The sequence below is a fragment of the Hylobates moloch genome, unplaced genomic scaffold (genome assembly GCF_009828535.3).
Source record: "Hylobates moloch isolate HMO894 unplaced genomic scaffold, HMol_V3 SCAFFOLD_11, whole genome shotgun sequence".
NCBI lineage: Eukaryota > Metazoa > Chordata > Mammalia > Primates > Hylobatidae > Hylobates > Hylobates moloch.
Window position 1 is genome coordinate 64,078,271 of NW_026652286.1, and position 14,237 is coordinate 64,092,507.

Below are 14,237 nucleotides of genomic sequence, written 5' to 3' on the forward strand. Positions count from 1 at the left end.
CTGTGGCTCTGTTCATTTTCTTCTCCTCTATTTTCACTCTGTTGGTCTGATCAAACTATCTTCCAATGCACTGATTCTTTTCTCTAACTCCATGGTTACACTGTTGAGACAATCCACTGACCTTTGTATTTTGATCATTCTATTTTCTGGCTCTAAAATTTCCACTTATTTTTCTTTATATCTTCTATTTCTTTGCTGACATTTTCTGTTTCTTCCTAAGGCTTTCCCATTTTCCATTTGTTCTAATCTTCTTCATAACTGTTCATTAAAGCATTTCTATCATGGCTGCTTTAAATTATTTGCCAGATAATTGTAACATCTCTGTTACTTCATTACTCTATTGGATTCTATTGTGTCTTATCATTCTATTTGAATTTGTCCTAGATGTTATTATAACAAGTGATTTTTATAGAAACCTGGACATTTTTGTATTATGTTATGAAACTCTAGATATCACTAGATATCTGACTTTCTCGGATACTGCTTAATCAGGAGAAGGGTGAGTATCATCTTGTTTCTGCAGGATCGAAGTAGAATTGCAAGACTCTCACTAGCCTCCATTGACATCTGAGGAAAGGGAGAGTCCTTGTTACTGACAGGCTGAGTAGGTCTTGTTTCCCATGTGGTTTATATTGACATTATTCTGGGGATGGCTGCATTATCTCTGAATGATGGTGAAAATTCTCACTCCCACTAGATCTCCTCTGATACCACCTAGTAGGGAAGAGGAGAGATGCCTCATTACTACAAGGCAAGAGTACAAATCCAGTCTGTCCACATGAAGTCCACTAACACTGTGGGAGAAAGGAACCTTGTTACCAGTGAGTGGGAAAAGATGAAAGTCCCGTGTCTCTACTTGATCTCCTCTGACAACATCTGGCAAGATTAACTAGTATCTTGTTACAACCTCAGAAGGGTAGATAGAAGTCGAGGCTCCCCACTGTCTTTGCTGACATGGCTGAGATGGAGCCAGAGTTGTTCTATAGTGTTTGACTACAATACAGAAGATGCTGTCTGATCTTTTCTGTCTTGCTAGGTTGCCCTTTTCTTGATCCTTTGACTAAAAAGAGTAGGCTTTTGTTTGGGCTTTTTTGTTTGTTTGTTCGTTTGCGTTTGTTGATGTTTTCAGATCGCAAATTTTGCCAACTCCAAGTCTGGAATATGAGTGGAATGTGAGTGGCAAAAAGAAAATCCAGGGAACTCACCATATGTCATTACCTGGATCCCAAGATTTCTAGCTGCTCTTTCATCTTCACAATTTTCAGGTTTTTCTCATGTTTGTTTTATGTGTAATGTCCAGGGTTTTTAGTTGTAGTTAACAGAAGGAATAGGAAAAGGTACATCTACTTCATCTCCCCTGACACAGAATTCCTCTCTTTTTTATTTAGAATTATATTTTATAAATAGATAAAATGTATTAGCATTTGAATTTCTTTATCTTTATTTCCTTTTGTAGCTTATAACACTATTTAACAACACAGTTTAATATAGTTAATATAGTTTAATAATTCTCCATATGGTTACCATCTCTAGCAAAAAAAAAACACTGCCTGTTAATTAATGGTAGTATTGTAATTGGACTTATTAATTCGAAAATAATAAAAAGAAAATCATTTTTAGAAAAATATTAGATGTAAAAGGTAAAACCTACACAAAGATATAGCAAAAATTTACCAAGCTATAACTCAAAGTACATGTTTTGAAAACATTGATCTCTTTGAAGGTCCTTTCTCTTATTGCTCATAACAGGGTTTCAGTTGCTTTGGTGTCAATAGGTATATAGTGGGATTTGAACTGGGTATCCCTGTTTCAGACCTCGGTCTATTAAGTCTTAACTTTGGCACTGTAGCCTTAACATTCAAAGACCTAATATTCAAGAATCTCTTTTGTTTCTGGATATCCCAGGATTATTGGAGAAATACTTTACATTTTATTGTCAGACATGCCAAGACATGCTGTGTCCCCTGGTAATAGTTTTTGCAGTTTCTGATTTTCACTCTCTAGGGGTGTCTGCAGTTCTGGAACAATTAAGGTCAACCTGGCACAGAAACTGAAACATGTCTTGCAAACATGAGGTACATGTGGTGATCACAGCAAAACTCCACATTGATTTCTGACCTAATGACCTCCAAAGAGTGTCCCTGATCTCCCACGGGTGAAGTTTCGCTAGGGAATGTTTGATTATACTGTAAGATTAAAGAAAATTCAAGTGGTTGGATAGCTCCCTATTCAGTACATATTTGGGAAGTCTTGAAAACATGTGTTATTTTTTAAAGTTGGTTATAAATTAACTCTCTAAATTGCTTCCAGATCAGTCTTTTCAGGCAAAGCATTAAAATGATGATTCTATCAGCCAAAACACTAATTTTTGTTTCGATCACACATACTATTATAAATTCTCCTTACCCTAATATAGAATAAGAAGATGCCAATTCAACCAATCATCCTTTCTCTTGGTCAGCAGATGTGCTGTCTGGATTAGGAGCTGCTGTCAGCAATTTAGCCACATAATTTAGCCCAGATTTTTTAAGAGATCAGTTGTGTGTCTCTGTGAAAAGATTTTGGCATAAATTTCAAAAATAGTCTTCTTCAGAACTCTGAATATAATATCAAATGAATGTAGAATATTCAAGTTAAACAGAAGCTAAATTTCTGACAGGAAAATATTTCATATTTTTTCAGATTAGAAAATAAATTGTTTGATTATCCTATTTCAAATATATGCAATATTTATCTCTGAGTCTTCTTTGAGGACTCTGGAAAGTAAGTAATAGCAAGCAGATTGAGGACAAAGACCAGAATTCAGCATACTGCCAAATTAGTGCTGAGAATGCCTTTTTGGTTTTGGTGTTTTAACCCAGATACCCTTCAATATCCTGAACCTAGAGGCAGTGAAATCCTGAAATCTAAAGTGGGCACAGGGTGCAGATGGAGATGTCTACAAGACATCTCTCTAATTCTGACTCAAGGAGTAATAAAAGAAACATGTAATGTTCAAATGAAGTACAGAAAACACTTTTTTATATTTTTCCCTGGTTTTGGGGCTATTCTTTTGCACTGTAGCCCCTAGTAAAAACTTCAGCAGTGGCAACAGAAACTCATAGTAGCCAAAACTATGAAATAGGTGAGCTTTCCTTCACCATCATTGAAACTGTAGTCTAAAGAAGCTGCAGTCATCACATGTTGCTTTTTTTCCTCACTCTGTCCTATCTCTGCTTTGTCTTAGAGGCAGGTATACTTGTAAAAGGGCACAGGAGAGAGGAATAAAAAAGGCCCAGCTTTCTGGCCATGTGATTCAAAATGGGAGGCCCAGAGTACCAGAAATTTCTGTAGAGACCACAAAGAGGGAGGATTTGAGGAAAGCAGTACCATGCAAGTATTTATTAACTTCTGGGTTACTGTGAAGCTGTGTATGTGTAGATCTGACATTAGTGAAAATATCAAACAATTTAAGAATTAAGAGATAGACCACATCCCAGGTAGAAAACAGATCCAAATAATACTATAAAGGCTTTAAAAACCTGAATTTATTATAAAACAATAACTGATAGAAGATGGACTAGAACTAGCAGTCTGAACCTAACCAAGTAGATTCCCTGCTAAAACAAACATATCAGCATTGTCCATAACATTTAAACAAGACTTATACACTCATAATATTATATTCATAATGACTAAGATGTGATTCAAAGCTACTAAGCAAAGAATGTCAACTCTCAAGGAAAAAGAGAATCAATAAACATCAATACCAAGATAACATAGATCTTGAAATTATAAGAGAAAGACTTCAAAGTAGGTCCTATAAAATTATCTCAATAAGCAATCATAAACATTAATGAATAGAAAAATAAAATTATCAGAAAAAAACAAAAGAAGAAGGAGGAAGAGAAAGAGGAGAAAAAATAAAGAAGAACGAAATGGAAATTTTACAACTAAATATAAAACAATTGAAATTTTAGCATCACTAAATGGATTCAATAACAGAATGGAGATGACAGAGAAAGGAGTTCATGAAATGAGAACAGATGGAGAACAGATCAGGGATTGCCTTAAGGTTAGGGCTTGGGTGAATGAATACAGTATGGGTGGTTTTGTGGCGGATGATGGGATATTTCTGTTTAGTTACAAGGCTAGTAATCACACTAATTCTTCAACACTAATTGTTTAACATGTAATACATGTTCAAATTTGCTGAACTGTATACCAAAAAAGCCTATTCTACCATATGACAATTTAAATGGTATTTTAAGTTGTGCATGATAATTTGACAAATGAAGAAGTGAATACATTTAAATTTGTTTGTTAAATGTAAAGGATATTCTTGTCCAGTAGCACACATTGGGTGCTTCCAGGGTAGTTTGCTTTATTTAAGATTTAGTCAAGATCACTTTTCATTCTATGTGGTTATACCATGGCTTCTTGATGGTCTACTAAGCTGATAAAACTCAGAAAATGCATCAGCTTCTCCTTGAAGCACCTCAGGAATCTTCTTTGTGTCTCTTCAGCAAATTTACCCAGCCCCTCATTTAGGTTACCTCTTGGTCTTCTAGATACTTTTATCACAGCAACCATAGAAATTTTTTTGTTAAACTATAAATCTCATCAAGGAAAGAATCATGTCTTAAATACCTTTCATCATCAATTTGTAGCAAAGACTTTGGTATACATTAGATATAGAATAAATAGGTGTTGAATAAATACAGTGTCTAAATTAGTTTTACAATATCTTAATTACAACTTACCAAAGAGCATTTCATCCCTTCTATATTAAAGTTGCAATCTATAACTATTTATCCCTAGACAAAGAAAGGAAAGAACCACTTTGATGATATATCAAACCACTGACTGTTTATTGCCTTTTAGTGTAAATCACCTTCTCTATATATTATATATGTGAAATTCATTTATATCCTATACTCTACACTAATAAAATACCCTTTATTTAAATCTACTGGATACTAATTAGCATGCAAGAGAAACTTTAGACAAGTTAGTACTAGATTATTTTTCTAAAATGGAGATCATGGAAACATTTATGTTGAGAACAGGTAAAACATGTTATGTTTACTAGAATGGAACCATTATGCCTAAAGTTTGAAACAGTCTTACTCTGTAATACATAAGGGGAAAGTGCAGTCAGAATGAGCAAACCTTAGCATAGTCACAATGGTCCCAAGAAAACATATTCATATCTAGCCTACATCAGTTGCCAATATTGTCTTTTCTCCTGATAAGAATAGAAAAGTAGAGAAAAGGTAAACAGTCTTAAGCTTTGAAATCAATAATCTGTGTTTTAATAATAGAAGTTAATTACTGTACTACCCTAAAACAAGAGTTCATCAGCCACCCAGAGAAGCCCACCAACCACGTGAAGGTGGACGGGTGTGTATAAACATTGCAAATGTGACAGACCCCTCTGACCTTGGATATCAAATCTATAAAGGTGGAAATTCATGTCAATGGTATGATGTCATGGATCTACTGTAGACAACTGACTATTAGGGCCTTATTTATCACTGAATCAGGAAAATTTTCCCTGTTTTCTAAATAATAAGAATACTTCAGTTCTTATCTGTAAAAGGGAAAATGATGACGGATGATGACAGAAATAAGCAATTGAAAGAGAGATTGGAGAAGAACTAAAGAGCAAAAGTCCCTGATACTTCCAAGAAGACTTAATTGAAAGAGGGCTCTGGGGAAGTAAACTGAACTGCGGCAAGTAAATTAATAAGCAGGTTGTAGTGCACTATGACAGACTAGATCCTTGATGTCCCTGGCATTAAGATAATATGCAGAACAGAGATGCATGGTCTGTGATTATGCAGGAGTACCTCAGATACCATGAGTACTCTGCGGTGATAATGTTGGCATAAAAATGACAAGATAAGATAATACTTAATGACAGCTCTATCCTGTTCTCTGAGAAAGTCACAGAGTTAGATGATTCCTAAAATGTTAAACAGGACATTTCTAATAATGTCTCTGTGCAAATATTCCTGAAACCCAAATGTGACTTCTAGTCCTGTGTCTACATGTTGAAGTGTAAAGAGAATAGACAATCTCGAATTGCCCTTTAGTCCCAGGACTAAATAGAAGCTTCTGCAACATGAGGACATTGAAAACAAGATGAAATTCATCCACATAAGAGATGGGGTTGGGGCAGGGGGTGGGGGGCGGGGGGGGGTGGCGTTCCAAGATGGCTGAATAGGAACACCTATGGTCTGCAGCTCCCAGCGTGATCAACGCAGAAGATGGGTGATTTCTCCATTTCAACTGAGCCTCCACTGGTGATACCCAGGCAAACAGGATCTGGAGTGGACCTCCAGCAAACTCCAACAGACCTGCAGCTGAGGGACCTGACTGCTAGAAGGAAAACTAACAAAAAGAAAGGAATAGCATCAACATCAACAAAAAGCTCATCTACTCTAAAACCCCATCTGTAGGTCACCAACATCAAAGACCAAAGTTAGATAAAACCACAAAGATGGGGAGAAACCAGAGCAGAAAAGCCAAAAATCCTAAAAAATCAGAGCACTTCTTCTCCTCCAAAGGATCACAGCTCCTCGCCAGCAATGGAACAAAGCTGGATGGAGAATGACTTTGACAAGTTGACAGAAGTAAGCTTCAGAAGGTTGGTAATAACAAACTTCTCAGAGCTAAAGGAGGATGTTCAAACCCATTGCAAGGAAGCTAAAAACCTTGAAAAAAGATTAGATGAATGGCTAACTAGAATAAACAGCATAGAAAAGACCTTAAATGACCTGATGGAGCTGAAAACCCTGGCATGAGAACTTTGTGATGCATTCACAAGCTTCAATAGCCAATTCAATCAAGTGGAAGAAAGGGTATCAGTTATTGAAGATCAAATTAATTAAATAAAGTGATAAGACATGGTTAGAGAAAAAAGAGTAAAAAGAAATGAACAAAGCCTCCAAGAAATATGGGACTATGTGAAAAGAACAAATCTACATTTAATTGCTGTATCTGAAAGTGATGGGGAGAATGGAACCAAGTTGGGAAACGCTCTTCAGGATATTATCCAGGAGAAATTCTCCAACCTAGCAAGGCAGGCCAACATTCAAATTCAGGAAATACAGAGAACACCACAAAGATACTCCTCGAGAAGAGCAACCCCAAGACATATATATGTCAGATTCACCAAGTTTGAAATGAAGAAAAAAGTGTTAAGGGCAGCCAGAGAGAATGGTTGAGTTACCCACAAAGGGAAGCCCATCAGATTTAACAGCGGATCTCTTGGTAGAAACCGTACAAGCCAGAAGAGAGTGGGCACCAATATTCAACATATTAAAGCAAATAATTTTCAACCCAGAATTTCATATCCAGCCAAACTAAGCTTCATAAGTGAAGGAGAAATAAAATCCTTTACAAGCAAATTCTGAGAGATTTTGTCACCACCAGGCCTGCTTTACAAGAGCTCCTGAAGGAAGGACTAAATATGGAAAGAAACAACCAGTACCACCCACTGCTAAAACATGCCAAATGGTAAAGACCATTGATGCTATGAAGAAACTACATCAATTAATGGGCAAAATAACCAGTGAACATCATAATGACAGGATTAAATTCACACATAACAATATTAATGTTAAATGTAAATGGGCTAAATGCCCCAATTAAAAGACACAGGCTGGCAAATTGGATAAAGAGTCAAAACCCATCAGTGTGCTGTATTCAGGAGACCCATCTCACATTCAAAGATGCACACAGGCTCAAAATAAAGGGATGGAGGAAGATCTACCAAGCAAATGGAAAGCAAAAAAAAAAAAAAAAGCAGGGGTTGCAATCTTCATCTCTGATAAAACAGACTTTAAACCAACAAAGATCAAAAGAGACAAAGAAGGCCACTACATAATGGTAAAGGGATCAATTCAACAAGAAGAGCTAACTATCCTAAATATATATGCACCCAATACAGAAGCACCCAGATTAATAAAGCACATCCTTGGAGACTTACAAAGAGACTTAGACTCCAACGCAATAATGGAGACTTTAATACCCCACTGTCAATATTAGACAGATCAACGAGACAGAAGGTTAACAAGGATACTCAGGACTTGAACTCAGCTCTGCAACAAGTAGACCTAATAGACGTTTACAGAATTCTCCACCCCAAATCAACAGAATATACATTCTTCTCAGCACCACATTGCACTTATTCTAAAATTGACCACATAATTGGAAGGAAAGCACTTCTCAGCAAATGTAAAAGAATAGAAATCACAACAAACTATCTCTCAGACCACAGTGCAATCAAATTAGAACTCAGGATTAAGAAACTCACTCAAAACTGCACAACTACATGGGAACTGAACAACATGATCCTGAATGACCAATGGGTAAATAAGAAATGAAGGCAGAAATAAAGATGCTCTTTGAAACCAATGAGAACAAAGATACAATGTACCAGAATCTCTGGGACACATTTAAAGCAGTGTGTAGAGGGAAATTTATAGCACTAAATGCGCACAAGAGAAAGCAGGAAAGATCTAAAATCGTCACCCTAACATCACAATTAAAAGAACTAGAAAAGCAAAAGCAAACAAATTCAAAAGCTAGCAGAAGGCAAAAAATAGCTAAGATCACAGCAGAACTGAAAGAGATAGGGACACAAAAAACCGTTCAAATAATTAGTGAATTCAGGAGCTGGTTTTTTGAAAACATCAACAAAATTGATGGACCACTAGCAAGACAAATAAAGAACAAAAGAGAGAAGAATCAAATAGATGCAATAAAAAAAGATAAAGGGTATATCACCACCAATCCCACAGAAATACAAACTACCATCAGAGACTACTATAAACACCTCTATGCAAATAAACTAGAAAATCTAGAAGAAATGGATAAATTCCTGGACACATACACTCTTCCAAGACTAAACCAGGAAGAAGTTGAATCTCTGAATAGACCAATAACAGACTCTGAATTTGAGGCAATAATTAATAGCCTACCAACCAAAAAAAGTCCAGGACCAGATGGATTTACAGCCAAATTCTACCAGAGGTACAAAGAGGAGCTGGTACCATTCCTTCTGAAACTATTCTAATCAATAGAAAAAGAGGGAATCCTCCCTAACTCATTTTATGAGGCCAGCATCATCCTGATACCAAAGCCTGGCAGACACACAACAAAAAAAGAGAATTTTAGACCAATATCCCTGATAAACATCGATGCAAAAATCCTCAATGAAATACTGGCAAACTGAATCCAGCAGCACATCAAAAAGCTTATCCACCTCAATCAAGTTGGCTTCATCCCTGGATGCAAGGCTGGTTCAACATACACAAATCAATAAATGTAATCCATCACATAAACATAAACAATGACAAAAACCACATGATTATCTCAATAGATGCAGAAAAGGCCTTCAACAAAACTCAACATTCCTTCATGCTAAAAACTCCCAATAAACTAGGTATTGATGGGACATATCTCAAAATAATAAGAGCTATTTATGACAAACCCACAGCCAATGGCATACTGAATGGGCCAAAACTGACAGCATTCCCTTTGAAAACTGGCACAAGACAAGCATGCCCTCTCTCACCACTCCTATTCAACATAGTGTTGGAAGTTCTGGCCAGGGAAATCAGGCAAGAGAAAGAAATAAAGGGTATTCAATTACAAAATGAGGAAGTCAAATTGTCCCTGTTTGCAAAGGACATGATTGTATATTTAGAAAACCCCTCTATGTCAGCCCAAAATCTCCTTAAGCTGATAAGCAACTTTAGCAGTCTCGGGATACAAAATCAATGTGCAAAATCACAAGCATTCCTATATACTAACAATGGACAAACAGAGAGCCAAATCATGAGTGAACTCCCATTCACAATTGCTACAAAGAGAATAAAATACTTAGGAATCCAGCTTACAAGGGATGTGAAGGACCTCTTCAAGGAGAACTACAAACCACTGCTCAATGAAATAAAAGAGACCCCAAACAAATAGAAGAATATTCCATGCTCATGGATAGGAAGAATCAAGATCATGAAAATGGCCATACCGCCCAAAGTAATTTATAAATTCAGTGCCAGCCCCATCAAGCTACCAATGACTTTCTTCACAGAATTGGAAAAAACTACTCTGAAGTTCATATGGAACCAAAACAGAACCCACATTGCCAAGACAATCCTAAGCAAAAATAACAAAACAGAGGCAACATGCTACCTGACTTCAAACTATACTACAAGGCACAGTAACCAAAACAGCATGGTACTGGTACCAAAACAGAGAGGTAGACCAATGGAACAGAACAGAGCCCTCAAAAATAATGCCACACATCTACAACCATCTGATCTTTTACAAACCTGACAAAAACAAGAAATGGGGAAAGGATTCCCTATTTAATAAATGGTGCTGGGAAAACTGGCTAGCCATGTGTAGAAAGCTGAAACTGGATCCCTTCCTTACACCTTATACAAAAACTAATTCAAGGTGGATTAAAGACTTAAATTTTAGACCTAAAACCATAAAAACCCTAGAAGAAAACCTAGGCAATACCATTCAGGACATAGGGATGGGCAAAAACTTCATGACTAAAACTTCATGACTAAAACTTCATAAAAGCAATGGCAACAAAAGCCAAAATTGACAAATGGGATCTAATTACATTAAAGAGCTTCTGCATAGCAAAAGAAACTACTATAAGAGTGAACAGGCAACCTACAGAATGGGAGAAAATTTTTGCAATCTACCCATCTGAAAAAGAGCTAATATCCAAAATCTACAAGGAAATCAAACAAATTTACATGAAAAAAAAAACAACCCCATCAAAAAGTGGGCAAAGGACATGAACAGACACTTCTCAAAAGAAGACATCTATGCATCCAACAGACACATGAAAAAATGCTCATCATCACTGGCCATCAAAGAAATGCAAATCAAAACCACAATGAGAAACCATCTCACACCAGTTAGAATGGCGATCATTAAAAATGCAGGAAACAACAGATGCTAGTGAAGATGTGGAGAAATAAGAATGCTTTTACATTGTTAGTGGGAGTGTAAATTGATTCAACCATTGTAGAAGACAGTGTGGTGATTCCTCAAGGATCTAGAACTAGAAAGAACTAGAATTACCATTTGACCCAGCAATCTTATTACTGGGTATATACCCGAAGTATTATAAATCATGCTACTATAAAGACACATGCACACGTATGTTTATTGCAGCACTATTCCCAATAGCAAAGACTTGGAACCAACCCAAATGTCCATCAATGATAGACTAGATTAAGAAAATGTGGCACATAAACACAATGGAATACTATGCAGCCATAAAAAAGATGAGTTCATGTCCTTTGCAGGGACATGGATGAAGCTGAAAATGATCACTCCCAGCAAACTATTACAAGGACAGAAAACCAAACACCACATGTTCTCACTCATAGGTGGGAATTGAACAATGAGATCACTTGGGCACAGGGCGGGGAACAACACAAAATGGGGCCTGTCAGTGGGTGGGGGATGGGGGAGGGATAGCATTAGGAGAAATACCTAATGTAAATGATGAGTTGATGGGTGTAACAAACCAACATGGCACATGTATACCTATGTATGAAACCTGCACGTTGTGCACATGTACCCTATTTATTTATTTGTTTTTTTATTATACTTTAAGTGTAATAAATATAATATACTTTAAGTGGGTAAAAAAAAATGGAGACAGAGTTTCACCATGTTGGCCAGGCTGTTCTCAAACTCCTGGTCTCAAGTGATTTACCTGCCTCAGGCTCCCAAGGGGATTACAGACATGAGCCACCATGCCTGGCCGAGTAAAGTTTTAGGGAACAAATTGAGGAGGGAAAATAGCAACTTTTCATGAGACCTGGAAAAATAGAAAGAGTGGATCAGATGAGATTTCTACGGGACCTTGGTCATCCCATCCCCCATAAATACCAAGGAAGAGCCAGAGTGAGGTCCTTTGTTAATTCAGATCTTCTGGTTGCAAGTAATAGAAACCTAATCTAAAATAGTTTAAGGGCTGGGCATGGTGGGGCGTGCCTGTAGTCCAACCTACTCAGGAGGCTGAGGCAGGAGGTTCGCTTGAGCTGGGGAATTCGAGACTAGCCTAAGCAACACAGTGAGACTCCCACTTCTAAAAATAAAGAAAATAGCTAAAGGAATCCATCAACAAACAAATGCATCAGATTACATTTATACATATATATTTACCTAACTGGAAATTCCAAAGCATTCAGCATGACATGTTTTGGTCATCAGGACCATTTTTCTCCATATGTGCTCCGTGTTAGTTTTATTTTCTACTATTCCTAAAATCCTATAGCAGTCTCATCTGCAGGATGAGAAATTCCCCCAAAGCACTCTGATTCACCCTCATGACAGCACACCTGCACCTGTTCCGGGCTTCTGGGGCTTGGAGGGATCTGTTATTGGGAGACTTGGGAAGGTGACTGGGCAGGAGAAAGCAGATATGGACTACACCTGAGAGCCCTCTCCTCAATGTGATGCTTTGTTGATCTCCAGTTTAGGAATCTCCACATCCTACCCCACAGACTCAGTTGCCCCCAAACTGAATGACACCTTGTTCCTTGCCCTCCCACAGATTACTGACTCTCCAGATTATCTCTGTAGAGCCGAGCCACTCGGTAAGTGGTAGATTTAGAAAGATATTGCTCTGAGGACACTAAGTACTTGACTTGTCTCTACTGACAAACTTTATCATTTCTTGTTTTCACCAAAGGGAAGCCATTTCTAAATATCTAGTTCTAGAAATTAGCATAGTAGTGCAAGAAAGGTCTGATCAGGAAGGGACTCATGTTAACATTATCTCACTGCTTCATTTCAAGAGCAAGAAAACATCTGAAGCAATGACTGGGTGGGGGGATAAATGCAACATGCTATTCTGCCATGTATGATAATTATTGAGAATTTGTTTTGTCTTTCCCAGTCATTTGTAAACTTGTTGTTAGTTCAATTTTGTGACTCTGTTACCTGGTATTGCATAGAAGGGGGTCAATAAATATGTGTCTATTGAAAAAAAACAAGAGAATAGACAATCTCATGGGTTATTAAGCAAAACTCTTAACCTAAAAATTAAAATGATTTTGATATTCAAGCTTGGGAATTAATTCCCCTCTGTTTTCACTAACCTTCATTATGTGTATTGTCTCTCATCGATATCGGGTCTATTTGCATCCCACTCTGCTGTAGAGTCCTTTATGTCATTTTATTTTATTTTTTGAGATGGAGTTTCACTCTTGTTGCCCAGGCTGGAGTGCAATGGCGCAATCTCCACTCAATTCAACTGCTGCCTCCCAGGTTGAAGTGATTCTCCTGCCTCAGCCTCCTGAGTAGCTAGGATTACAGACATGTGCTACCATGCCCAGCTAACTTTTTGTATTTTTAGTAGAGATGAGATTTCACCATGTTGGCCAGGCTGATCTTGAACTCCTGACCTCAGGTGATCCACACGCCTTGGCCTCCCAAAGTGCTGGGATTACAGGCATGAGCCACCACACCCGGCCTTATGTCTTTTCTTAAGGGCTTAAAGGAGATGATGGAGCTGAAAGCCAAGTTTCGAGAACTACACGAAGATTGCAGAAGCCTCAGGAACAGATGCGATCAACTGGAAGAAAGGGTATCGCTGATGGAAGATGAAATGAATGAAATGAAGCGAGAAGGGAAGTTTAGAGAAAAAAGAATAAAAAGAAATGAACAAAGCCTCCAAGAAATTTGGGACTATGTGAAAAGACCAAACCTATGTCTGATTGGTGTACCTGAAAATGATGGGGAGAATGGAACCAAGTTGGAAAACACTCTGCAAGATATTATCCAGGAGAACTTCCCCAATCTAGCAAGGCAGGCCAACATTCAGATTCAGGAAATACAGAGAACGCCGCAAAGATACTCCTTGAGAAGAGCAACTCCAAGACACGTAATAGTCAGATTCACCAAAGTTGAAATAAAGGAAAAAATGTTAAGGGCAGCCAGAGAGAAAGGTCGGGTTACCCACAAAGGGAAGCCCATCAGACTAACAGCTGATCTCTCGGCAGAAACTCTACAAGCCAGAAGAGAGTGGGAGCCGATATTCAACATTCTTAAAGAAAAGAATTTTCAACCCAGAATTTCATATCCAGCCAAATTAAGCTTCATAAGTGAAGGAGAAATAAAATACTTTATAGACAAGCAAACGCTGAGTGATTTTCTCACCACCAGGCCTGCCCTAAAAGAGCTCCTGAAGGAAGCACTAAACATGG